Here is a 24,432-nt window from a genome sequence, read left to right on the forward strand (position 1 = left end):
GTGTCTGGTGAATAGAATGTGCTCAATGTATGGACACTACTGTGTTACCACTAGGGAAATTCTCTTAAATGTAAATGTTTTCACAGATACGTTTTATAGCAAGGGGGTAAATTATACAGACCACAAAATGGCCTTGGCTAAGGTGTTTTGAGGGAATTATGAAGTTGTCTTATGGTAGGAATGCGTCTTGATAAGAAAGGAAAAATGTAAATGTGAACAGTGATCAGTGAGAATGATGCAGAATTTAACATGCATTTTTTGAGATTTGTTTAACGGCAAGACTATGCGATATCTACATGTCACTAACTCTACCCTGAGCCGCTTTATAACAGATGTGTTCCTACAATCTAGTGTAAAATTCCATTTTAACTCTAAGCATCACTTCTCTACATTGGAGGAAGTTTTGTAAAGCAAATAACCCCCACTTAATCTATCTTGCTTTGAAGGCTGAAACTTTCTATCTTCGAGTGGACAGGCATGTGTTCTGTATTTTTTTGCACTGGGCTATCGCCCTGAGAGGTGAGTCATAACTTCTGCCCACTTTGGTACGATCCACAGCACCCTTTCCAAAACTGCAAAAGTCGACTGGAAAGCAAGGGCAGTAAGAAAATATTAAAGAATCGACAGCGTAATTATTAGCACCTTGGATACAATAGCGTTTGGGGATGTTTAATTAGACGGCAAGGTAGATTTAAATTTTTGAAGCTCTTAGAGCACAGATCTTGGTCGAGCCCATTCTACTGGGAGATAACATGGGGCCATTGACTACCTGCTGCACTGTTTTCAAGCAAAACCCACACTGTGCGGGCTCTGGGTGCCATCTCCACAAAGCCCCCTACCCAAGGGGGATTCCCACAGAGGAATTTTCTCAAGGAAGGTCCCGTGTCAGGAATGCTGCTCGAGTACGGGTTCCCACGTGCCCACACGCAAGGCACTGACTCACACGGCAGGGTGGGCTGCCTCTTTAAAGGCGCGGACCTCAGGGACCCCCGAGTCTGGCTCCTCAAGTCTGGGCATCAAACTTTCTCCTGGAACAAAACCTCTTTCAACCCACATGGAGGCAGGAGGAGGACGGAGCCCGGGGATGCCATCAGCTGCAGCCCGGAGACAGCGCTCCCACCCCCGCCCGCTTCCCTCGGTCCCCACCCTCTTCCTCCGAGTGAAGGCGGCCCTGACCGCACAGCCCCACCCGGCCCACCTCCCCGGCCGCTGAGCCCACAGCCGCACAAAGCTGCCTCCCGGGCGCTGCGGTTCCCCAGGGCGAGGGGCGAGCGGGGCTGGGTACCTGAAGAAGAGGCCAGGACACCGGCGCCCAACGAGACCCACAGCATCGCCCCGGCGCCGCCGCCGTAGTTGCCACCGCCGGAGGCTACTTCGCTGCGCCGAGCGCTGGAGCCCCGGGGACCTGGAGCCGCCGCCGCCTGCGCTCCCTGCGCTGCGCTGCGCTGGCTGCGCCCGGGCTCTGCTGCCCGGCGACCGCCACGGTCAAGCGGAGCCCCGCCCCGTGCGCGCCCGGCGAGCCGCGGACCCCCAAGGACGCGCCGCCGCCCCGATTGGCTGCGGGAGTCGCTGGCCCCGCCCCTGCTCGCCGCGCTCCTCCCACGCCGGGGGCGCGCGCTGCTGGCGGCCCAGCGACCCGCGGCCTCTCCAGGGGCGCCGTGGGAGGGTGCGGTCCGCGCTGGGCGAGGCTTCCTGCGGACACCGGCGCGCTCGGCCTCCGCTCCTGGGCGCTGCAGTTCTCCCTCTCCTTGCCAGCCCAGAGATAAATAGATGGCCAGAAAGAAAAGAAAAGGAGAAAACATCTCTAGAGCTCTGCGCGGGGAGGACAGTAGCCGCGGCAGCTGTGGTGTGAAATCTTGTTTGTATGAATTCGTTTCTCACGGAAGCCAAGGAAAGGTTGTCTAGGGTGGAGCACTGGAATTGTCACCAAGGCTTTTTTTGTTTTTACTTGTTTGTTTTTTAACCTGAAGGTGTCCTTACACACCTCTAGACTTATCTTATGAAGAAACTAAATCCAGTTAAACAACTTGTCCAAGGTCATAGAGCTGGTTGCAGATTGATTCTGTATTTTGATGCTAAATCAAAGCTGCCTCAGCATTTATTTGTTTTCTGTCCAGAGAAGAGTTGCATTCTCATATGTAATGCTATGTATATTGTATAGCAAGAAATCAATTAGAAATACAGAGATAGAAAGTAGATTGGTGGTTGCTGGGGGTGGGGAGCTGGGGAGTGACTGCTAATGGATAGGACTCTCAGGGTGATGAGAGTGTTCTGCAATTTGATAGTGGGAATGGATGAACAACTCTGAATATTCTAAAAACCACTGAATTGTACATTTTAAAGGGCTAAACTTTATGGAATGTGAATAGTATCTCAATAATCCTGATATTTAAAAATGTATTGGCTGAGCACGATGGCTCACGCCTCTAATCCCAGCATTTTGGGAGGCAGAGGCAGGTGGATCACGAGGTCAGGAGTTCGAGACCAGCCTGGCCAACATGCTGAAACCCCGTCTCTACTAAAAATACGAAAATGAGCCGGGCATGGTGGTGCATGCCTGTAATTCCAGCTAGTTGCGAGGCTAAGGCAGGAGAATTGCTTGAACCCAGGAGGTGATGGTTGCAGTGAGCCGACATTGTGCCACTGCACTCCAGCCTGGGTGACAGAGCAAGAATCCATCGTGAAAATAAAGTAAAATAAATAAAACTGTATTAACACTTGAGCCCGGGTGGTTGAGGCTACAGTGAGCCATGATGGTGCCACTGCACTGTAGCCTGGGTGACAGAGTGAGACACTGTTTCAAAAAAAAAAAGTATCCAGAGTGATAGTGCTGTGGGGAAATCCACGTGAGCACATATTTGGAGTATGTTACAATTCTTTCTTTGTGGGCAGAAATTATGACTTATGTACTAGCATCCATCCATTCATTCAACAATCCACATCCATGTTTATCAAGTTACTCTGACGTGGGTACAAAGATAAATAATGCATGATCTCTGTCATCAAGGAGTTCCCAGTCTATTGAGGGGACAGTTTATAATATAATAAGGTGTCACTCTAGGGAGGTAAAGTGCAGGTTTAGGGTGCTAAGACAGTCATAAAGGAGCTGAAGGATGTGTAATGTTTCAGCAGTGGTCAACGTGCCTGAGTGTCAGAGGTGTGACAGGAAGTGAAGCTGGACAGTTACAGGACAGAGTAGAACTGTGAACTAGAGCTCAGTTAAAGAGGCACAGGCTAATTAGGAAGTAAATTTTCTATTCCTTCTGGGTCATTTCTGTCCCTGGTGTAGTGTGTAATTTTGGTGAATGGTCTCAATCATCATCATATAAGCAAACAATGCTAACACCAACTGACTTTTGTTTCTAACTTCATAGTATGTATAAACAGTTTTTGTGTATTGCCTCCTTTGAAGCTCAGAGAGGTGAAGGGGATGTGCTCAAGGCTGTATGTCTTCTAAGTGACGGAGGTTGGATGAAACTCCATCTACTGACCTTGGATCCTATATTATCAATATTGTCAGCCTTTTGAGTTGTAAAGCTTCCTTACAAGTGCAAAGAACTCTTGAGCTAAAAAAGCTCTCTAAGCAGTAGCAAGTGAAACCTGTTTTTTCACTTGGACTTTTTCTGTGTTTTGATTGGGAGCTAGAAATATTACAAGCTCTAGGAAAAAAAACTTAGCTACTAATCTTAGCTCTTCAATTGAGTCTGTTCAGCAAAGCCCTGGATTCCAGGTTTCATAAAAAGTGACTCTACAATTTAAAAACAGGAGACTGCCTGTTTCTGTTGTCAGTATACAAATGTCAGCATACTGAGGGCACCTTCCTTTACATCCATTCATCCTTCCATCCCTCATGGGATTATAAACACCTTTTGAATGCAGGTACAGGTTGAGCATTCCTAATCAAAAAATCCAAAGTCAGAGATGCTCCAAAATCTGAATGTTTTCGAGCACTGACCTGATGGCACAAGTGGAAGATTCCATTCCTGACCTTATGTGATGGGTCACAGTCAAGACACAGGCATACAGCACACAGTTTACTTAGTGTCCCCAAAGGAAAGAAGACCCCTGCAGCCCCCATCAGCTGTGATTTTTTTTTTTCATGCACATGCAGATTTCCCTATGTGAGCACACCCACAATGGATAATAAAATGGCACATGTGCAGGCTGGACTCTCCCATGGCAGGTTCCCCACAATGCCCCACATTGGGTCAAGTGCATTGCTCACTGTGTTTTTTGTTTGTTTGCTTATTTTCTGCTCCATGATATAAAATATTATTTAAAATGTCAAAAGGGCCTGGAAATACCCCATGGGTAACAATGATAAGAAATAGAGGAAGCATTTATGTTAATCTATAGCGCAGAAATTTTAGTTGTTGGAGAATCTGGACAGGGTGTGTGAAACATCTTATGGAAGAGAATGGGGTAGGAATGACTATCATAGACGACCTGAAGAATCAGAAGGATACACTGTTGAAGTTCTATGCTGAAAGTGATGAATAGAAGTTAATGAAAAATGGGAAAACATTGCATAAAGCTAAAAATGCAGATTTTGATCATGTATTGAAAGAGTGGATCTGTCAGCTTTGCAGTGAACACATGCCACTTAATGGTATACTGGTCATGAAACAAGAAAAGATCTATTCAAGATGAACTGAAAACTGAAGGAAACTGTGATATTCAACAGTCTGATTGAAGAAACATAAGAAAAAACACAGCATTAAATTGTTAAAGATTTTAGTCCTAATAAAGCATCTGCTGATCAAGCGGCAGCAGAGAATTTTTTTTTTTTTTTGAGACAGAGTCTAGCTGTTGTCATCCAGGCTGGAGTGCAGTGGTGAGATCTCGGCTCACTGAAACCTCTGCCTCCCAGGTTCAAGCGATTCTCCCCAGCAGAGACATTCGTTGACGAGTTTGCCAAGGTGATGGCTGATTAAAACCTGACGTCAGAACAAGTCTATAATGCTGATGAAACATCACTGCTTTAGTATTATCGCCCCAGAAAGACACTGACTACAGCTGATGAGACAGCCCCTATGGGAGTTAAGGATGCCAAGGACGAAATAACTGTGCAGGGATGTGCTAATGCAGCCAGCACGCATAAGGGTAAACTTGCTGTGATAGACAAAAGCTTGCATCCCTGGCTGTTTTCAAGAAATGAATTTCTTACTAGTCCATTATTATGCTAACAAAAAGGCACGGGTCACCAGGGACGTCTTTCCTGACTAGTATCATGAACATTTTGTACCAGTGGTTGGCTAGTGCTCACTGCAGAAAAGCTGAAATGAATGACTATTGCAAGATATTGTTATTCCTTGACCACCAACCTGCTCATTCTCCTGCTGAAATTCTCATTAAAAAAATCATTTATGCCATATACTTTCCCCAAAAATGTGACTTCATTAATTCAGCTATCTGACCAAATATCAAATGAAGAGTAATTATAAGAACACTTTCTTGAAAAGCATACTAGCAGCACTGAACAGAGGCGTGAGTATAGAAGGTTTTTAAAAGGAGTTTGGCATGAAGGATGCTGTATGTGCTGTTTCCAAGGCTTGGAACACAGTGACTAAAGACAGAAGACCGTGCACGGTGGCTCACGCCTCTAGATGACATGGTGAAAATGTGTGATGGGCTTATTTGCTGAAGGACTAGAGCAGGGTGCACTCATAGCAAAGCAAGAAATCATGCCAGCTGTAAAATCAAAGAGAGACTTCTAGGACAAAAACCAATGCTAATGAGGCAGATGACTCCAGAGGAAAGATTTTAAAAAGCCACCCAGCTGAGGCCAGGCGCGGTGGCTCACGCCTGTAATCCCAGTACTTTGGGAGACCAAGACCGGTGAATCACGAGGTCAAGAGATCAGTACCATCCTGGCCAACAAGGTGAAACCGCTTCTCTACTGAAAATACAAAAATTAGCCGGGCATGGTGGCGGGCGCCTGTAATCCCAGCTACTCAGGAGGCTGAGGCAGGAGAATTGCTTGAACCCGGCAGGTGGAGGTTGCAGTGAGCCGAGATCACGCCACTATAGTCCAGCCTGGGCGATAGAGCAAGGCTCCGTCACAAAAAATAAAAATAAAAAAATAAAAAAAAAATCACCCAGCCGAATAACTCCTCATCCCTAGAAGACCCACTTCCTTGTCACTTGTGATGTTTCTTCTCATTAAAAAAGTAAAATATAATGTTTAGTAACCTTTAAATCAAAATACAGTATCATACATGGAGATCGAAAGCCTACTGTTATCTGTTGTTGCTTTTTGTTTTGTTTTTTGTTTGTTTGTTTGAGACAAGGTCTTGCTCTGTCACCAGGCTGGAGTGCAGTGGCACAATCTTGGCTCACTGCAACCAACCTCTGCCTTCCAGGTTCAAGCTATTCTCCTGCCTCAGCCTTCTGAATAGCTGGAATTACAGGAGCATGCCACCATGCCTAGCTAACTTCTGTATTTTTAGTAGAGATGGAGTTTCACCATGTTGACCAGGCGAGTCTCAAACTCCTGATCTCAAGTAGTCCATCTGCCTCGGCCTCCCAAAGTGCTGGGATTACAGGCACAAGCCACCACACCAGGCCTGTTGCTGCTGGTTTAACAGCTGATACAGGTATTCTGATGATGCTCCTGTGCTGCTTAGTTACACCAAACACTTTTTTTAAACTGTAATAATGGTAAATCATTTTTTTCTGTTAAGTAGTTATGTGTGAATAAGTGTAAGAAAATGGTTGCTTATCAGTAGCATATAATTTAAAAGTCAGGAGTGGTGGTGATCCCAAACAACCACAGACTGTCCACGGTAGCTGAGATAGTGACAGCTTTACTTTCTGATGGTTCAGTGTACACAAACTTTGTTTTATGCACAAAATTGCTAAAAACATTATATAAAATTGGCCAGATGCAGTGGTTCACGCCTGTACTCCCAGCACTTCAGGAGGCTGAAGCGGGTGGATCACTTGAGGCCAGTAATTCAAGACCAGCGCGGCCAACATGGTGAAACCTCGTCTCTACTAAAAATACAAAAATTAGCCGGGTGTGGTGGCACGCACCTGTAGTCTCAGCTACTCAGGAGGCTGAGTTGTGAGAGTCACTTGAACCCAGGAGGTGGAGATTGCAGTGAGCCAAGACTGTTCCACTGCACCCCAGCCTGGGCGACAGAGTGAGACTCAGTCTCAAAAAAAAAAAAAAAAAAAATTGTACAAAATCACTTTCAGGCTATGTGTATAGGTCTAATATGAAACGTAAACAAATTTTGTGTTTATATTTGGGTCCCATCCCCAAGATATCTCATGTATATGCAAATATTCTGAAATCTGAAGAAATCCAAAATCCTAAACCCGTTTTGTCCCGAGCATTTCAGATAAGGGGTACTCAACCTGTATAGTGTTTTGGTCATTTCCTTGTTTCCCTTCCCCTTACTTTCATTCTCTTCTCTATTCTCACCCCCCTCCCCACCCTCTTTCCACTCTCAGTAGGCCCTCCATGAATGTTTGTTAAATGTCCAATGTCATTTTAGCATCGGAAAGGTAATCTTTTTTTTAAAATTCTAATTGCCTATGGTGCTGACATGCATTATGAAATTTGGATATTGATTGGCCCATATAGCATATGTGCTCTCGGGCTTTGGGACATAGTTATAAGAGCATTAGAGAATTACATGAACACTTCCCACACTTTAATAAGCTGCGTATTGAATTCTAAATCTAAATGCCTGGAATTTAAAAGTCTCAGTCTAGGAAAACACAATATTGATATTTTAACAGTAAAGACACTAAATACTTCGGAGTGGAAGAAATTTAATATTCATTATAGAATTTTGAATCCCTGAGGAGGTAATTTATTATTGATTTTAAAGGTCTTTGGAATCTTTTGTAAATATTCCATGTTTCTTTTTTAATATCTTCTCTTAGGCTCATTTTTTTTCTCTTTCACAGGTTTCTGATAGCTAATTAACACCTCAGCATTACAATTCTGCTTTCCATAAACTTCTGTGCAGAAATCTAGGGAATCCAAAAGAATTGGAGAGTGCTGAGCTCCCTGGAGTCTGAAGCCTAGAGAAACCATCCGGAAGGCTGTAGCTATTCATCTCGAAGGAGCAGATGTTGTCCCTCCCCAAGGAGTTATTATGGGTTGGAAGAAATGAGAAAATGAATATAAACAAGTTATTTTGTGAATGTTATCAAATATGATCAGCACCAACCAAACAGAGCTCTAAATGCGTAAGTATTCTTTACTGATAGAAGCAAAAGCAAATGAACGTTATAGTTTTCTAAATACATTCAGAAGCAAGTAATTTGAGCAAAAGCACAGACCTAATTGGGTCATACATGACAGCACGTGGAAAACAGTCCTGGAGAAGCAGAAAGTGTGTTGCTAGGTCAGCTCAACTGGTTGTCGTCCGTCAACTCTACCCCTAGCCATGGCTTTGCAGACTTCTCTAGAAGGCTTCCTTCTTTCCAAGATGGCTGGGCAGAGTCACAGAGACAGTGATCTAATGTCCCTTAGGATGCTTATGGGACCTGTTTCTATGGATGAAAAGCCAATCAAGGATAGGACTGGAGAGGAACCGAAATGCTTTCCTGCTGAGCTGTCTGCTAGACCCTGGTATTTTCAATCAGCTAGCCTGGGGTTTCTTGCTGTTCTACGACAATCGATTTACCTTATGCCTAAATTTCAAGAAGGGGAACCATAACAGCAGATAGCGACCACAGAAGTGGCAGCCTGATGAAAAAGAATAGTCTTGGGTGTAGTGTAAATGTAAAAACTATGAAGTTTTTAAATAAAAAAAAAATTCACTTGCACACACTCTCTTTGAAAAGTTAGTGGGCAGCTATTTACTAGCTGAAACAGAAACACTTGATTATGTTGTGAATGCTTAGGGAAAATGTCATGATGGAGGTGGATTTGGAGCTGACAATAAAGGATGAATGAGGATCAATAGTCTGAGAATGAAAGGGGAAGACATTCCCTGTTGAATAAAGGGCACGGGGAAAGTCAGAGGGTGTAACAATGTATATGTGTTTCAGGAAAAAGCAAGTGGACTCAATGTGGATGAAGTGTGGAGGGGATTTTGAGAGATGAAGCTTGAAATACAGTTGACCCTTGAACAAGGTGGGTTTGAACTGCAGGTGTCCACATATGCACAGATTTTTTTCAACCAAACGTGTTGATAAATACAGAATTCATGGTAAACCCACATATACTGAGGGCTGACTTTCCCTATCTACCTTCCACAAAGTATGCACAAGTATATGTGGGAGTCCTGGAATCAATTCCCTACATGTACTGAAGTATGACTGTATATGTTTCTTTTAACCTAAACTTCCTATACTAACTCTGCCTTTGTGTATTTCTGCATTCCTCCTGCCCCAGAAAACTAGATATGTATTTAAGAGAGAAAAGAAATAAGCTTGAAATATTTTAGCAGTTACCATAGAGAATAAGAAAAAAAATTCGTATTATATGCAAGGAAAGTCAAGCATGATATATAATTATTCAGAATCAACCACTAAAAAGGCTCTTCAGTAAAATAAAGAATAATTATCCCAAAGGAAGTGATTGTTTTGACACTTCATTGGGAGGACAGCCAAAAATGTAGACTAGGATGATAGCCCTTGCCTTTTTTTTTTAAGATTTCATAGTGATTATTCAGAGAAGCTGAGGTTCGCAATTCTAGTTAGCTTGAGTTCTGGTAAAATAAAATAAAACAAAACCCTATGGAAGCATGTGTATAAAGAAGATTGACATAAAATCATTATCCATTGTTTAATAACTGACGTGAAACCTTTTCTTGATATAGCTAAACTTCTCTCAAAAATGAATTTTGGCCGGGCGAGGTAGCTCACACCTGTAATCTCAGCACTTTGGGAGGCCCAAGTAGGCGGATCACCTGAGCTCAGGAGTTTGAGACCAGCCTGGCCAACGTGGTGAAACCCCATCTCTACTAAAAATACAAAAATTAGCCGGGTGTGGTGACAGGTGCCTGTAATCCCAGCCACTTGGGAGGCTGAGGCAGAAGAATCATTTGAACCAGGGAGGTGGAGGTTGCAGTGAGCCCAGATCATGCCATTGCACTCCAGCTTGGGCAACAACAGCAAAACTCCGTCTCGAAAAAAACAAAAAAATAATTTTAATTACCCTTTTAAATTTCCTGACACTCTTTGTTTTTGCTTATTCACTAGACTAATTGAGATAGTTTCATTTCTTTCCTTTCCTTTTTTATTTTTCTGTCGGATGACCAGTAAGAATGATATTCCATGGTACCAGGAGTGGTGGAGATGGAAATCACCAAGGGATTGATCTCTGAAGAATCCTGAGGAGTGAGTGTTCTAGGGAGATGGGAAAAAATAAAAGCGAACTCCAGTTTTCCAAAGTGAAAAGAGTTCATTTCTGCAAAGTAAGACTGATGAACCTGACAGTGATTCTGAGTGAGGGTCTAGAATGGATTATTCAAAGTCTGCTCCTAATAAAAAGTGAAGACCAATAATTCAGCAGAGGTTGTTGAAGAATATAGCATCAGATTGTCCAGAAACTTAATAGACTAGTGAATATGTAGCAGAGACGGCTAATTGTTCCCCAATAAACATTCTCCTCATCTTTTTATTAAAAGCACCCACTGAGTTTTAATTGGGAGCATGATGGCTTATATAGAGACTCCACTTTCTGCACTCCACTGTGGCTGGGCGTGGCCACATGACTAGATTCTGGCTAATGGGGTGTAAGAAGGAGCCCTCAGTCTGGTCCCTGGATTGCTCCCCTCCACTTTCTCCTTCCTTGTTCTGCGGTCTGAAAGTGGTGAGGGAACGTCATCCAAGTAGTCAGAACAATACCCAGGGGACTGTGGAGCAACAGCTCAGAGGGTCCCTGAGTCCCTGGATGGCCACATGAAGGAAAAACACCTATCTCCCCCCACATGCTGTATGTTAAAGAGAAATAGGCCTGCATTTTATCTAAGCCACTGCATTTTTAAGTCTCCATGTGATAGCAGCTTAGGTTATATCCTAATCAAGAAAACATGGACTGTAATAAGTCATTTGCTTAGGTCTCTTATGATGTACTTCTCTACAAAGAGAAGAAATGTGTGCAAGACAATTATATGAATTTGTAGCTGGAAGAATAATCTTACTCAAGTTGTCCTGATTAACCTAGGTTTGCAAACTATAGCCATCAGGTAGAATTTGACTCTGCATTTTGTTTTCAGTACAGAATGCTTAAAAAAATTACAATTTTTTTTTTTTTTTTTGAGACGGAGTCTCGCTCTGTTGCCCAGGCTGGAGTACAGTGGCCGGATCTCAGCTCACTGCAAGCTCCGCCTCATGGGTTTACGCCATTCTCCTGCCTCAGCCTCCCGAGTAGCTGGGACTACAGGCGCCCACCACTTCGCCCGGCTAGTTTTTTGTATTTTTTAGTAGAGACGGGGTTTCACCGTGTTAGCCAGGATGGTCTCGATCTCCTGACCTCGTGATCCGCCCGTCTCGGCCTCCCAAAGTGCTGGGATTACAGGCTTGAGCCACCGCACCCGGCCAAAAATTACAATTTTTTTTTAGTGTTTTTAGGACAGTATGTACTAACTCACCAGAGTTCTCAGTGTCTCACTCCTGCCCCTTTGTTAGTTTATTTATTTATTTATTTATTTGGAGACAAAGTCTCACTCTGTTGCCCAGGCTGGAGTGCAGTGGCACCATCTCGACTCACTGCAACCTCTGCTACCCAGGTTCAGGTGATTCTCCAAAGAGACAGGGTTTCACCATGTTGGCCAGTCTGGTCTTGAACTCCTGACCTCAAGTGATCCACCTGGTTCGGCCTTCTGAAGTGCTGGGATTTGGGATTACAGGCATGAGCCACTGCGCCTGGCCCTCTTTATATATTTCTTTCTTTCTCTCTTTTTTTTTTTTTTTTTTGAGATAGTCTCGTTCTGTTGCCCAGGCTGGAGTGCGGTGGCATGATCTCAGCTCATTGCAACCTCCGCCTCCCGGGTTCAAGTGATTCTCCCGCCTCAGCCTCCAAGTAGCTGGGATTACAGGCTAGTGCCACCACGTCCAGCTAATTTTGTATTACTAGAGATGGGGGTTTCACTGCGTTGGCCAGGCTGGTCTTGAACTCCTGATTTCAAGTGATCTGCCTGCCTCAGCCTCCTAAAGTGCTGGGATTACAGGCATGAGCCACCACACCTGGCCTGTTTGTATATTTCTGTTCCTTGCTTGGCACCTGAAGGCATGTGAGTTATTAGAGTAATAGACTATGCTGCTGTTCCAAATACCCCCGACAATACTGTGGCTTAAAAATGAAAGAAGTTTGTTTCTCTCTCACCTAAAACCTGTAGGTAGACATTCCAGTCAGTAAGTAGCTGTACCCCAAATGGTCATGAAGAGCCTTAGGTTCCTTCCAGCAAGTTGTTCCCTCATCTTCAGCTGGTTGTTTGCATGATTGTAGATGAGTCACAATGAATGACTCCTGCTGTCAGGAAAGGAAAGCAAATCAAACAAGCAAACATGAGGAGGCATGGACCGATTTTAAGTGTAGAGTTTGATGAGTTACAATGAATATATACACCTGTGTAAGCACCACCCAAATCAAGATCCAGAATTTAGGTTGTCAACTTCTTTTTTTAATTCATTGTTTCGGTGAAGATACTTTGTCCCTGAATTTGTGGATAGCATTAAGCCAAGAAGAATAACAATCATGTTGGGTAGCATGAGAATCTAAAGGCATCTTAAGAATCCAGATATATGAGATGAATATAATTTAGTGGGGGTAAGTGCAAGCCTTGCCCTTAAATTAAAAAATCAACCTCAGGCTGGGCAGTGGTGGCTCAGGTGTATAATTTTAGTGCTTCGAGATGAAGGTGAGAGCATCGCTTGAGGCCAGGAGTTCAAGATCATCAGCCTGGGCTACATAGTGATGCTACGTCTCCACAGATATTTTTTAAAATTAGGTGGGCATGGTGGTGTGTGCTTGTAGTCCCAGCTACTCAGGAGGCTGAGGTGGGAGGATTGCTTGAACCCAGGAGTTTGAGGCTGCAATGAACTATGATCGTGACCAGCCAATAACCAGAGTGAGACCCTGTCTCAAAAAACAAAAAAAGTAAAGAAACCAAAAGTCAAATTCACAAGGTAAAGAAAAACATACGAAACAAATGTGTAGCTTAATAAATCACATAAGAGAATATTATTGTAGCTACAACTCAGCGAACTAATCAAGAAATGGAACATTTCTAGGCCCCACTGTTGCAATCACAGCTCCCTCATATCTGCCTTAAGTAACCACTAGCCTGACTTATAACAATTACTTCCTCACACTTATTTATAGTTCTATCACCTAAATAAATGTTCATTCTTAGATATTATCATTGAATCTTCCCCATTTTATAATTTGATACGTCTTTTTTAGTCTGCAGATTTCTTTTTTCTTTTCTTTTCTTTTTGAGACAGAGTCTCGCTCTGTTGCCCAGGCTGGAGTGCAATGGCGTGATCTCGGCTCACTGAAACCTCTGCCTCCCAGGTTCAGGCGATTCTCCTGCCTCAGTCTCTCGAATAGCTGGTATTACAGACATGTGCCACCACGCCCAGCTAATTTTTTCTATTTTTAGTAGAGACGGGGTTTCACCATGTTAGCCAGGATGGTCTCAATCTCCTGACCTCATGATCTGCCTACTTTGGCCTCCCAAAGTGCTGTGATTACAGGCGTGAGCCACCACACCGGCCTACAGGTTCCTTTTCTATCCCGTTATTTTCTTTACGATTTTTCTATTGCAGAACTGGCACTTTTTGACCAATCAAGTTTCCTACAGTCTGGATTTTGTTGACTGCATAATACTTATTGTTCAGTTTAACAGTTGTCTCTGTCCTCATTATTTCCTGCAAATTCATAACTGGATTCAGGTACTTGATCAGACTCAGGTTTGATTCCTTTGGCAAGGAGGTGGTAGTGTTCTTTTAGCAGGAAAAATATATTATCTGGTCATTCGTCTTTTTATGGTTTCAAGAGCTGCTGATATGTAGGGCCTAAATCTATTAGTTTATTAAGAGTTTCAAAATAGTAATATTACATTTTGGTCATTGTTGCTTTATTGTTTTACTTGTATTACTTTTAAGAAGGTACACCTCCTCTAATCTATAATTTGATTATCATAAGTGTACAGTTAATATAATTAAGGCAAATAAATGTGCAGTTAATGTAATTAAGGCAAAACAAATGCTTGCATTTTTATTTATTTAGTCTTTTAAGAAAATTGTTTTCCTAATATCCTCCAAAGGTGACTAGTTTCTTTGATAGCATTATAAAGTCTTAAGTTTAAGCATGTTTAATAAGTGCAGAGTTAGGGAGTCTCCAAGACCACCTTCATTTCTGACACCAAACACACTATTCAGGGGTTTCCAAGACCACCCTCCTTGCTGATTTCAATTTCAAGTCTGGGGGTTTCCAAGGCAACCCCCGGGTTTGAGAAATTCCCTGGAAGGACTCACAGAACGCATTGAAGTCTGTTATACCCATAGTTATGGTGTATTATAGTATAATGATATTCTGGAAGAGGTCCAGATTAAAGTCAGTCAAAAAAGCAGCACATAAATCAGAGTGCAAGTAAGCTCCATGTGTAGATCTTATATTTGTCCTCTCCCAGTGAAGCGGTGGACAGTGCTACATGCTTCTAACAAGACTATCACTTTCTTTCTCTTCTTATAAGGCCACTAATTTCATCATGAGGAGCCTACCCTTGTGATCTGATCTAACCCAAATTGCCTCCCAAAAGCCCCATCTCCAAATACCATCTCATTGGGGATGAGAACTTCAATATATGAATTTTAGGGGGACTTAAACATTCAGTTCATAACATGGGCTGTATAGATGGGCCACAGGTGGTTATCAACTCCCTAAACATTTATATTCAAAGTTTTATATGGGTGTGTTCATTTTCCTAGTAGGAGTTTGGTTCTCATTGACATCCGAAAGAGATTACTAACCCACGTTTTAAAAACCGCTTTCATAAATTATGAGCTCCTTGCAAAAGGGAGCACATCTTACTCCCCCTTTCAATATGAGGATAAAGGAATGAATAAATGTTTCTCTTTTTTAGAAAATATAAAGTAAAAAGAATCGTTTGAAAAGATATAAATTTTTCCTCCTTTTTCTATTACTGTTTTATATGATTTTCCTGGAAATTTGAGTTTGTGGAACAGCTGTGAGTTTATTGGCCATGAAAATACAGAACCAGCTGTAGAGAATATGAGAAGTGATAGGCGTGGGGGGTACTGAAAAGAATATATAGTATATATGTGGGCAAATGGAAATCTTGTAGGCAAGTTAAGGACAAGAATTTCTGCTGTCTTTTCACCTTTAAGAAACTTCAATTGATTGTCTTGGTCCACTTAATCTGATAGCAACTTCTTTACTTGTTCCAAATGATGTCATTCTAATGGTGGAATAAAACTAGAGGTGCTGCAACATTAATGATTAGTTCAATAAATTGCAAAGTTGTCTCAGGACAGGCATGGGGTCAGGGTAAAGTGTTTCTGTCAGATTTGAATCATCTTAGCCAGCTTTGCAGATTCAGTTATTTCCAGCTAGCACTTTTCTGCTTTCATTAGAATAAAAGACATGTGACTGCTGAAAGAACCATGTATATGGCTATATTCTAAAACGCAACTGCAGCATTTTCAGCTCTAGGTAGGTTCCTGAAGCTTTGTGTTCTGTACCCACAGCTCTCAACGTGATTCAGAGCTGGACTCATTGAATTTTAAGAAATTAATCCTCAGAAACATTAAAAATAGGTAGACCAAACTCTGGAGCTCTGCTGAGAAGAATTACATGTACACTTGTTAGCTAGGCAGCCTAGAGGGCTCATAAGGGAATTGGCCACAGGGAAAGGCCTGTGGAGGTGAAAATCAGGGCCGCATTGTCCCTCTATGTGTGCACAGTGTAAAAACCTCTAACAGCATATTTCTCTCTTAACAACTTATTGATCTGAAATCAGGTTAATTTAACTCAACAGCCTTTTATTTTTATTTTTTTGCGATGGAGTCTTGCTCTGTCACCCAGACTGGAGTGCAGTGGCACAATGTTGGTCAACTGCAAGCTCTGCCTCCTGAGTTCACACCATTCTCCTGCCTCAGCCTCCTGAGTAGCTGGGACTACGGGCGCCCACCAGCACGCCCAGCTAATTTTTTTGTATTTTTTTAGTAGAGACATGGTTTCACCGTGTTAGCCAGGATGGTCTCCATCTCCTGACCTCGTGATCCACCTGTCTCGGCCTCCCAAAGTGCTGGGATTACAGGCGTGAGCCACCGTGCCTGGCCTCAACAGCCATTTTGAAGGCAGATTGATAAAATGCAGCTTGAGGGGTATAAATAGCCAAGAAGAGGGAGCATTCCCATCTGGGTTGGGATTTAGTGGTTGAAAGTTTGTAGTTAAGTGTGTCCAAGTCTTCTTAGCATCACTGGGCTGAATTGTCCTTGGCTTCTCTCTTGCACACAGCCCCTCCTTTGCTACGCAGTGGGCCAACGGTGGTCTGGCAGTGGCTTCACGGTGCTTGGAAAGTAACTCTAAGGAGGTAGCTCCCTATGCTTCAGGTTTGCACAAATATATGAGACCTTATATATTCCTTGTGATATATTTATGTATTTCATTACTTTTTTCCTGTGGACTATGTATTTCTAAATGATATATTTCTGTAACTGCCTTTTTTAATGAACACCTACCAAGTTCTATAGTAAGAGGCTCTAAGTATTTTATCGTTAAAGCTTCTGATTTGAGATCATGAAAAAATGCCTACTAAAACCACAATAGGTCAGGCACAGTGGCTAGCACCTGTAATCCCAGAGACTTGGGCCAGGAGTTTGAGACAAGCCTTGGCAACATAGTGAGATCCCGTCTCTACCAAAAAAAAAAAAAAAAAAAATTAGCCGGGCATGGTAGCACTCGCCTGTAGCCCCAATACTTGGGAAATGCAGGAGTGAAGATTGCTTGAGCCCAGGTGTTTGAGGCTGCAGTGAACTAGGATTGCACCACTACACTTCAACCTGAGCAACAAAGTGGAGCCTTGTTTCTAAAAACAAAACAGGCCAGGCATGGTGGCTCACGCCTGTAATCCTAGCACTTTGTGAGGGCAAGGCAGGTGTATCACTTGAGGTCAGGAGTTTGAAACCAGCCTGGCCAACATGGCAAAACCCTGTCTCTACTAGAAATACAAAAATCAGCTGGATGTGGTGGTGTGTGCCTGTAATCCCAGCTTCTCGGGAGGCTGAGACATGAGAATTGCTTGAACCCCAGCGGGTGGAGGTTGCAGTGAGTTGAGATGGAGCCTCTGTACTCCAGCCTGCACCACCTGGGTGATGGAGCAAGACTGCATCTCAAAAAATAAATAAATAAAAATAAAATAAAACTAAACTAAAGCACAACAAATTATAAATAATTTTCAAGAATATGCCTAAAAATATTAAATTATAAGTTCTAAAGTGCCAGAGAATCAACAAAATGTATACTTTCAAAGAAATTTGGAAATGTTAAAACACTTAAGTATTATAAATAAATATAAATAAAATTCTCAACACTTCTTCCCTCAAAGGAAAGTTCGGTTTAGATTTGACTGTAGACTAAAGATGAAACTGTAATGAGTAGTGAATCAACTATAGCCTGATATGTCATGGACCAGATTAATGTGTCAGTTGATTTGATCGTAATCTACTTATATATCAGAGCATGAATTTAAAATCTTAATGTATAATTTTAGAGTAAATTATTTTTTCAAAAAAGGAGTCTTAATTTTCCTAAAAAGAAACATGAAAAACCTTATCTAAAGCAAAATATACTTATAGCTGTTCATTTAGGATATATTCTAAAATTCCTAGGGACTTTAAAACAACAACAAAAAAAATTTTTTTTTTCAAGACGGAGTCTTGCTGTCACCCAGGCTGGAGTGCGGTGGTGCAATCTCAGTTCACTGCAACCTCTGCCTCCCTGGTTCAAGCAATTCTCCTGCCTCAGCCGCCCGAGTAGCTGGGATTACAGGAGTGAGCCACTGCATCCAGCCAACAAAAAATTTTTATATTTATTTTTTGCTTTATTATTTAGCAATTGTTCTTCATAGATTTAATCTGTATGATACTAAGTCATCATTCTGTTTCTGCAAACACACCTTAGCAAAATGAGCTAAGTATTATATAATTAGGAAACAACAATATTGAACTCATTCATAATAGTTCTTTTTCCTGTATTTTTTCAGAAACATTAAGGTAAAAGAAACTTATAGTTCACTTTTACTATAATAATTTTTTGTTTGTCAATATTTCTGGTAGACTTATATTGCTAAGACACCAAGTGGTGTCTTAAAAATAAAAATAAAAGGCTGTTGAGTTAAATTAACCTGGTTTCAGATCAATAAGTTGTTAAGAGAGAAATATGCTGTTAGAGGTTTTTACACTGTGCACACATAGAGGGACAATGCGGCCCTGATTTTCACCTCCACAGGCCTTTCCCTGTGGCCAAATGTAGAAAATGAAGGCTAAACTACTCAAGTTTAATACTCTTTCATCATATAGTTCTTCCTCTAAATTGGTTAAATCTAAGTATTATTCCTATGCAATCAAATCATGCAGACAGAATTGAAAATATAATTTTGATTTTGAAAGAGTATGCCTTTGATTTTTCTAGAAAATGAGATGTGCATATCTCTAGGATGAATAATTTCCAAGTATGCATTTAAAATTCTTTTAGATATTGATTTTTAAATCATGTTTCAGAAACTATTATAGTTATGCTTACAAACACAGTAACAACCATCTCTGTAGAATTCAGTAATAACTGTTGGACCAGAGAAATAATGTACTTCATTTTAAAAACAATTTAACATCAGCTATATATGCACTCATACATTTGGATTTTCAATGTTTGATTAATAGAAAAATACATGGAAATAGTCTTACGTGACATTCTAGGAAATTAAACTTTGCTGAGTCATTTATTAGAACAGAGAGACCAAATCATTAATCTGTTTTAACTTTATAGTAGTCAGTAGGAGCTACTGACACAGTTGAATTTTCCTTGAAAATATTTCTTAATTGAAAAAATACTCAGATGCTAAGTCTAAAAGATTATTAAAAATCATACAATTTATTCTCTGCTTTGTAAAAATTGAGTCATTACTCAAGACTTTTAAAAACTTTGAATTATTTCTTTCTTGCAGTTGATGGTTATTAATTTTGAGAAACCAATACTGAGCAAAAGTGAATAGCATGCAGATCTTGCAAAAACTCAAGCTATTGTTTTTATTTTCCTAAGGCTTGCATTTTAATGTTGCTTTCTTTATACATTAATAACTCAGTGAACAAGCCCTTTAGGAATGAAGTTTCATTATAACTCATTTGACTGATTTCAGACATATACATGTACATTAATCAAGTGAAGCAGAGCTCCGCGCTTATGTTAATGGGAGATAAAAATATCTCTTTCAGCCGTGTTCATGTATTACATCTACCTGAGGGGCAGGCATAAAGATCATTCTGGAATATGTGAAAATTGGTTAAATCTGTCTCCCCGATCCCCATCCTTTCATTTTCTTCTCTATTCATTTCACTGAATGAGTGAATGACTCTTTGAGTCATTTTGGATAGTTAGGACTTTTTGGAAACATCAGAAGGATATGGGCCTTATATTTTCCAATTTATAAGAACAGAAAGAGAGGGAGGAAGAGGATTCTTGCCTATATTGATTTTTATGCTGCAGGTGCCCTGGGAGCTCTCAGTGTGCACATGCCAACGCACCCAAGAAATGAGCTGGTTAGCCTGTGTTGTTTGTACTAGTATCTGAACTTCTCAGTGCTGCTTTCCCACTTAGCATTTATAGCATCTCTCTATGTCCCGCCTCACTTCCTGGAGCCTTTCTCTGCCATTCTTCACCCTGTCTGAATGGGAGCTGTGCTTCTCATAGGAGACTGCTGCCTAATGTCACTGCCAGTCAGCTTTCAAACACCGTAGGCAGTATCACTCTTTTCACACAGCTTCGACCTTGGAAAATGCAGAACTGAGGAAGTTTGAAAGCTGCACAATTTTTTTTTTCAATGTGAAAGTTAAGATACTGTAAGTGTCTTTGAGTACTTATTACTTATCTCTTGGGTGGTACTTAGCACTTTAATGCATTATTTTTGTCCCACACAGGGCAGTTCTCTTTTAATTTTCTCATTTTGGCAAGTTCATCTTTCAGAACTGCTAGATCACAGGAGATCATCATTGACAGACACTGAAATCCTCTTTGTTCTAAAGCCAAGTATACAACTAGACCAATGAAAATTAAGGAGACCTGAAAGGCTTTTGGCAAGATAGCATCAACATTCCCAGAACTTGGCAGGAAGGAAACTAGCAGGTGAAGACGTCCATTTAAATGATTAGGGTTGGCGGGGGGAACCTCCTCAGGGTGAAGGCGGCCTTTCTAGCAGTTATCTCTGCTCCCACAGCCAGCTGGAGTCTAGGCCCCCTTAACTGTCAAGTCCAAAATCTCCACCATTACACTGATGGTAAAAATGGTTCCCACAGACCATTTGCCTTCAGAAGGTTATTATTAACATGCACATGTCACATATTATCTGAAAGCAGCCTGTCTCCACCCAGCTTCTTTCTGTAATATCATTTGGCCTGTGGATTAGCTAAATTAGCCTCTAAATACTGATGGCAGGAAAATCCATCAACTATTGGGGTGCGGTAAGGGTGGGAAAGAAGTATACATCTGAGTTTGGGGGGTGAAGGCAAAATAATGACACTGGATCAAGCAGGACCAAGGTAGAATTTCAACCATGATAGGTCCATTGCCTGATGTTCATGGCAAGTCAGTACTCTAAGACACCAGGTTGCAGCAGAGAAAGAGGTTTAATCTTAGGGTCACCCAAAACCTCAAATACATATCTCCATGAGGAGTTTAGGGCAAGGGTTTTTAAGGGTTTTGGGGTAGGCTGAAATTTGGAGATCATTGATTCATTGAAGAGTGCGGGGTGACGTCATGGGACAGGGAGATGAAGAAACTGCATTATCATACAGATTCATTTCCTATGTGAAGGGTCACTGGAATTGGGGATTTGGAAAAAAACCTCTTAAGCAATTCCTAAATGAAAGCCTTATGATTCTAACATCAGAGATCCTATCTATAAGAACAATGGGGATACAAATTAATTCTTAAACAGATTCTAACGTCAGAAATCCTATCCATCAGGAAAATGGGAGTGCAAATAGTCAGTATCTAGTGCTACCTGACTTTCAATTAGAAGGAAGTGGGCCAAAGTGCAGGTTGATCAATGGTTAATTATATGTCTTTCCAGAATTTTTCTTAATTCTGTGAGGATGGCTTCAGGATAAGGAATTTTGGAGGCCAAGAACTTCAAGGCGAGAAAACCTTAAAAAAAAACAGCAAGATCCTAAGGAGAAAAGAGAACAGAGATGAATAGAGAGGGAAAGAGAAGAGCTGCCTGTTTCTGAACCCAAAGAATTGTTGAAGGGCAACTGAAATTTAGTTGTGATTTTTGATTAATAATGTATTTTTTAATTCTTTTTGTTTTTTGCCCTCAGAAAATCAGGCAGAAAGGATTTTTTTTTTTTTTTTTTTGAGACCGAGTCTCGCTCTGTCGCCCAGGCTAGAGTGCAATGGCATGATCTCGGCTCACTGCAAGCTCCGCCTCCCAGGTTCATACCATTCTCCTGCCTCAGCCTCCCAAGTGGCTGGGACTACAGGCGCCGCCACCACACCCGGCTAATTTTTTATATTTTTAGTAGACACGGGTTTTCACTGTGTTAGCCAGGATGGTCTCAATCTCCTGATCTCGTGATCTGCCTGCCTCGGCCTCCCAAAGTGCTGGGATTACAAGCGTGAGCCACGGCACCCGGCCAAGAATGTGTTTTTTTAAGTAAATTGAAATGAGGAGCTCAAAGGTCTCTGAAGGTTACTGAAGGTGTAGAGGCTCTTATTATATCTCTTGATTTTTCTCTCATAGAAATTTACTAGTAAGTGAATTATTATACTAGTCTGAGACTATTTCTCTTCCAGAAAAAGAGAAAGACAAAGATAGATAGGTCTTCTTGATTTTTGACAACTCCTTATGAGCCTTTAGGACTCACATTCTCAGCCAAATATGAGACTAACCCAGAGAAGTATTTTGCTGGAGTGATCTGAATGGTTTAATGCTGGGAAGAATGGATTTAAGAAACAGGCAAAGAAAAAAATACAAAATGCAAAACAAACTCTAGAATCTACTACTAATAAAATATCTCATGTCTTGCACTCTATAGAGTGCTTTCCCCAGACACATATTATCTCATCTGAAGTCCTCATGACAACAGCTCTGTGAGATAGAAGGGGAGGAATTGTTCTTGTCTTACAGATATTTGAGGTTCAAAAACAATAAGATGCTTGTTCAAGACCACACTGCCTCTCTGTGGCTGATCTGAGACTTGAACTAGACCTTTCGATGCCCAGTGTGAGATTTATGTTCCACTTCTGCCCAAAGCCGTGGCAAACTTACATTTTCTTTATGGTATGTTATACGTATCTTCAGAAACAGTCTCAGAGACAGAATTTAGTGTTCAGGCAGTATTATGGAGCGCCCTTGGGATCAACACTTGTGGAAGGGAGAGGGCAGGAGCTGATTAGGCGAGGGAGAAGTGAGCTGGAATGCAGGAGCAGCAGCCTAGGCCAATGCCATGGAGAGATCAGGAGTGGAGATGACCCATCAGCGCTGCCATGCACTGGGCTGCACTGGGCCAAAATGGCTGGGCCCACTTCATCACTGAAAGCCAGCTGCCCTTAGGAAGGCAGCCAGGACTAGTACTTTATTGAAGGGCCATGTGGTGAGTGGCACATCTCTGTAGCCACCATGAAGAACAAAGAGGAGGTGAGGTTGTGACTCATCTTGCTTAGCTTCCAAAAAAAAAAAAAAAGAAAGAAAAGAAAGTCTGTAGTCATCTTAGTGTCAATTAGAAGCTTCTGAGAATGCTTGCTGATAATGGCCATGTAAAAACAGAAAACTCTAGTCTACATTCTGCAGATCTCACCATTGTAGTCTTAGCATTGCTTATCTGCATTCCAAAAGAAAAGAGGCTAAGCCTCTTTCTTAACAGGTGCTAAAGAAGAGTCAGAATAGAAGGCATTATGCTCAACATAAGCATAAGGCATACCAAGAGCATAAGGCCTGATTCCATCATCGGTGTCCCTAGAGCAGTACTTCTCAGTCCTAGTGGGCCTGTCCATCAGGTGGGGATCTTGTAAAAATGCAGGCGCTGCTTTGATGGGTCTGGGGGTGGGCCCAACATCCTGCATTTGTATCAAGTTGATGCTTTTGGTCCTCTGGCCACATTTTGAGTAGCAAGGCCGCCCAAACTCCTCATTCTAACTTGGTCTTCTTTGACCCGGTATCTTTATTTTGCCTCTACTCCACAAACCAGGGTGAGAAATTTATTCTCTCAAAGTTTTGGAGGCTAGAAATCTAAAATTATGTTGTCGGCAGAGCTATGCTCTTTCTGAAAGCCTTTAGGGGAGGATCCTTTTTTGTTTATTTCACGTCCGGGTAGTTCCAGACATTTCCTCACTGTTGGCAGTATCACTCCAGTCCCTGCCTCCATCTTCCTAAACATTTTGGGAAGTGCTAATCAAGACTTCTAAAAACGGCCTATACCTTCTGACTCCTAACCCTTTTATTATGCTCTTTGCATTGTGTTTTGCTCCCTTTCGTGAGCCTGTCTCTTTCACCCCAAACTTCTCCAGAGCAGGTGTTATAGGAAAGGGGTCCCAATCCAGAGCTCAAGGGAGCATTCTTGGATTTCCCGCAAGGAAGAATTCAGAGTGAGTCCATAGAGTAAAGTGAAAGCAAATTTATTATTATTGTTATTATTATCTTTATATATTATATTATGTTATATTATTCATTTAAATAAAAGCATGGCTAGTCCATAGACAGAGCAGCCCCGAGGACTGCTGGTTGCCCATTTTTATGTTTATTTCTTGATTATATGCTAAATAACAGGTGGATTATTCATGCCTCTCCTTTTTAGACCATATAGGGGTAACTTCCTGACACTGGCATGGTATCTGTAAACTGTCATGGCGCTGGTGGGAGTGTAGCAGTGAGGATGACCAGAGGTCCCTCTCGTCAACATCTTGGTTTTAGTGGGTTTTATCTGGCTTCTTTACTGCAACCTGTTTTAACAGCGAGATCTTTATGACCTCTATCTTGTGCTGACCTCCTATCTCATCCTGTGACTTAGAATGCCTTAACCGGCTATAGAGCCCTCACCGGGATTGCTGTGGTTTGATGAAAATGCAGACCTCTCTCTTCTCCTGTGTGTTCTTTGCTGGTAACTTAATGACACACTAGTATTTTTGCTAGATAGGGATTGCTGATATTTTGGTTAGTGTTATAAATTTCCAGTGTGCTACGTATGTTTATTGCGGCACTATTCACAATAGCAAAGACTTGG

At 41.8% G+C, this 24,432-nt stretch overlaps 1 long non-coding RNA gene and 1 pseudogene across 1 annotated transcript in view; one reads left to right on the forward strand and one right to left on the reverse strand.

Moving 5' to 3' along the window:
- Positions 1 to 1,504, reverse strand: part of LOC117097677 — a 110,381-nt pseudogene extending 108,877 nt beyond the window's left edge.
- The window catches only part of LOC117097696, a 162,424-nt gene continuing 139,480 nt past the window's right edge, over positions 1,489 to 24,432 (forward strand). The window contains exons 1-3 of the long non-coding RNA XR_004443036.1: positions 1,489 to 1,846; positions 7,921 to 8,205; positions 9,013 to 9,097. This is a non-coding gene — a long non-coding RNA (uncharacterized LOC117097696). The remainder of the gene's footprint in view (positions 1,847 to 7,920; positions 8,206 to 9,012; positions 9,098 to 24,432) is intronic.

This window comes from Trachypithecus francoisi, unplaced genomic scaffold, assembly GCF_009764315.1.
Source record: "Trachypithecus francoisi isolate TF-2019V2 unplaced genomic scaffold, Tfra_2.0 Contig01461, whole genome shotgun sequence".
In the NCBI taxonomy this organism is placed as follows: domain Eukaryota; kingdom Metazoa; phylum Chordata; class Mammalia; order Primates; family Cercopithecidae; genus Trachypithecus; species Trachypithecus francoisi.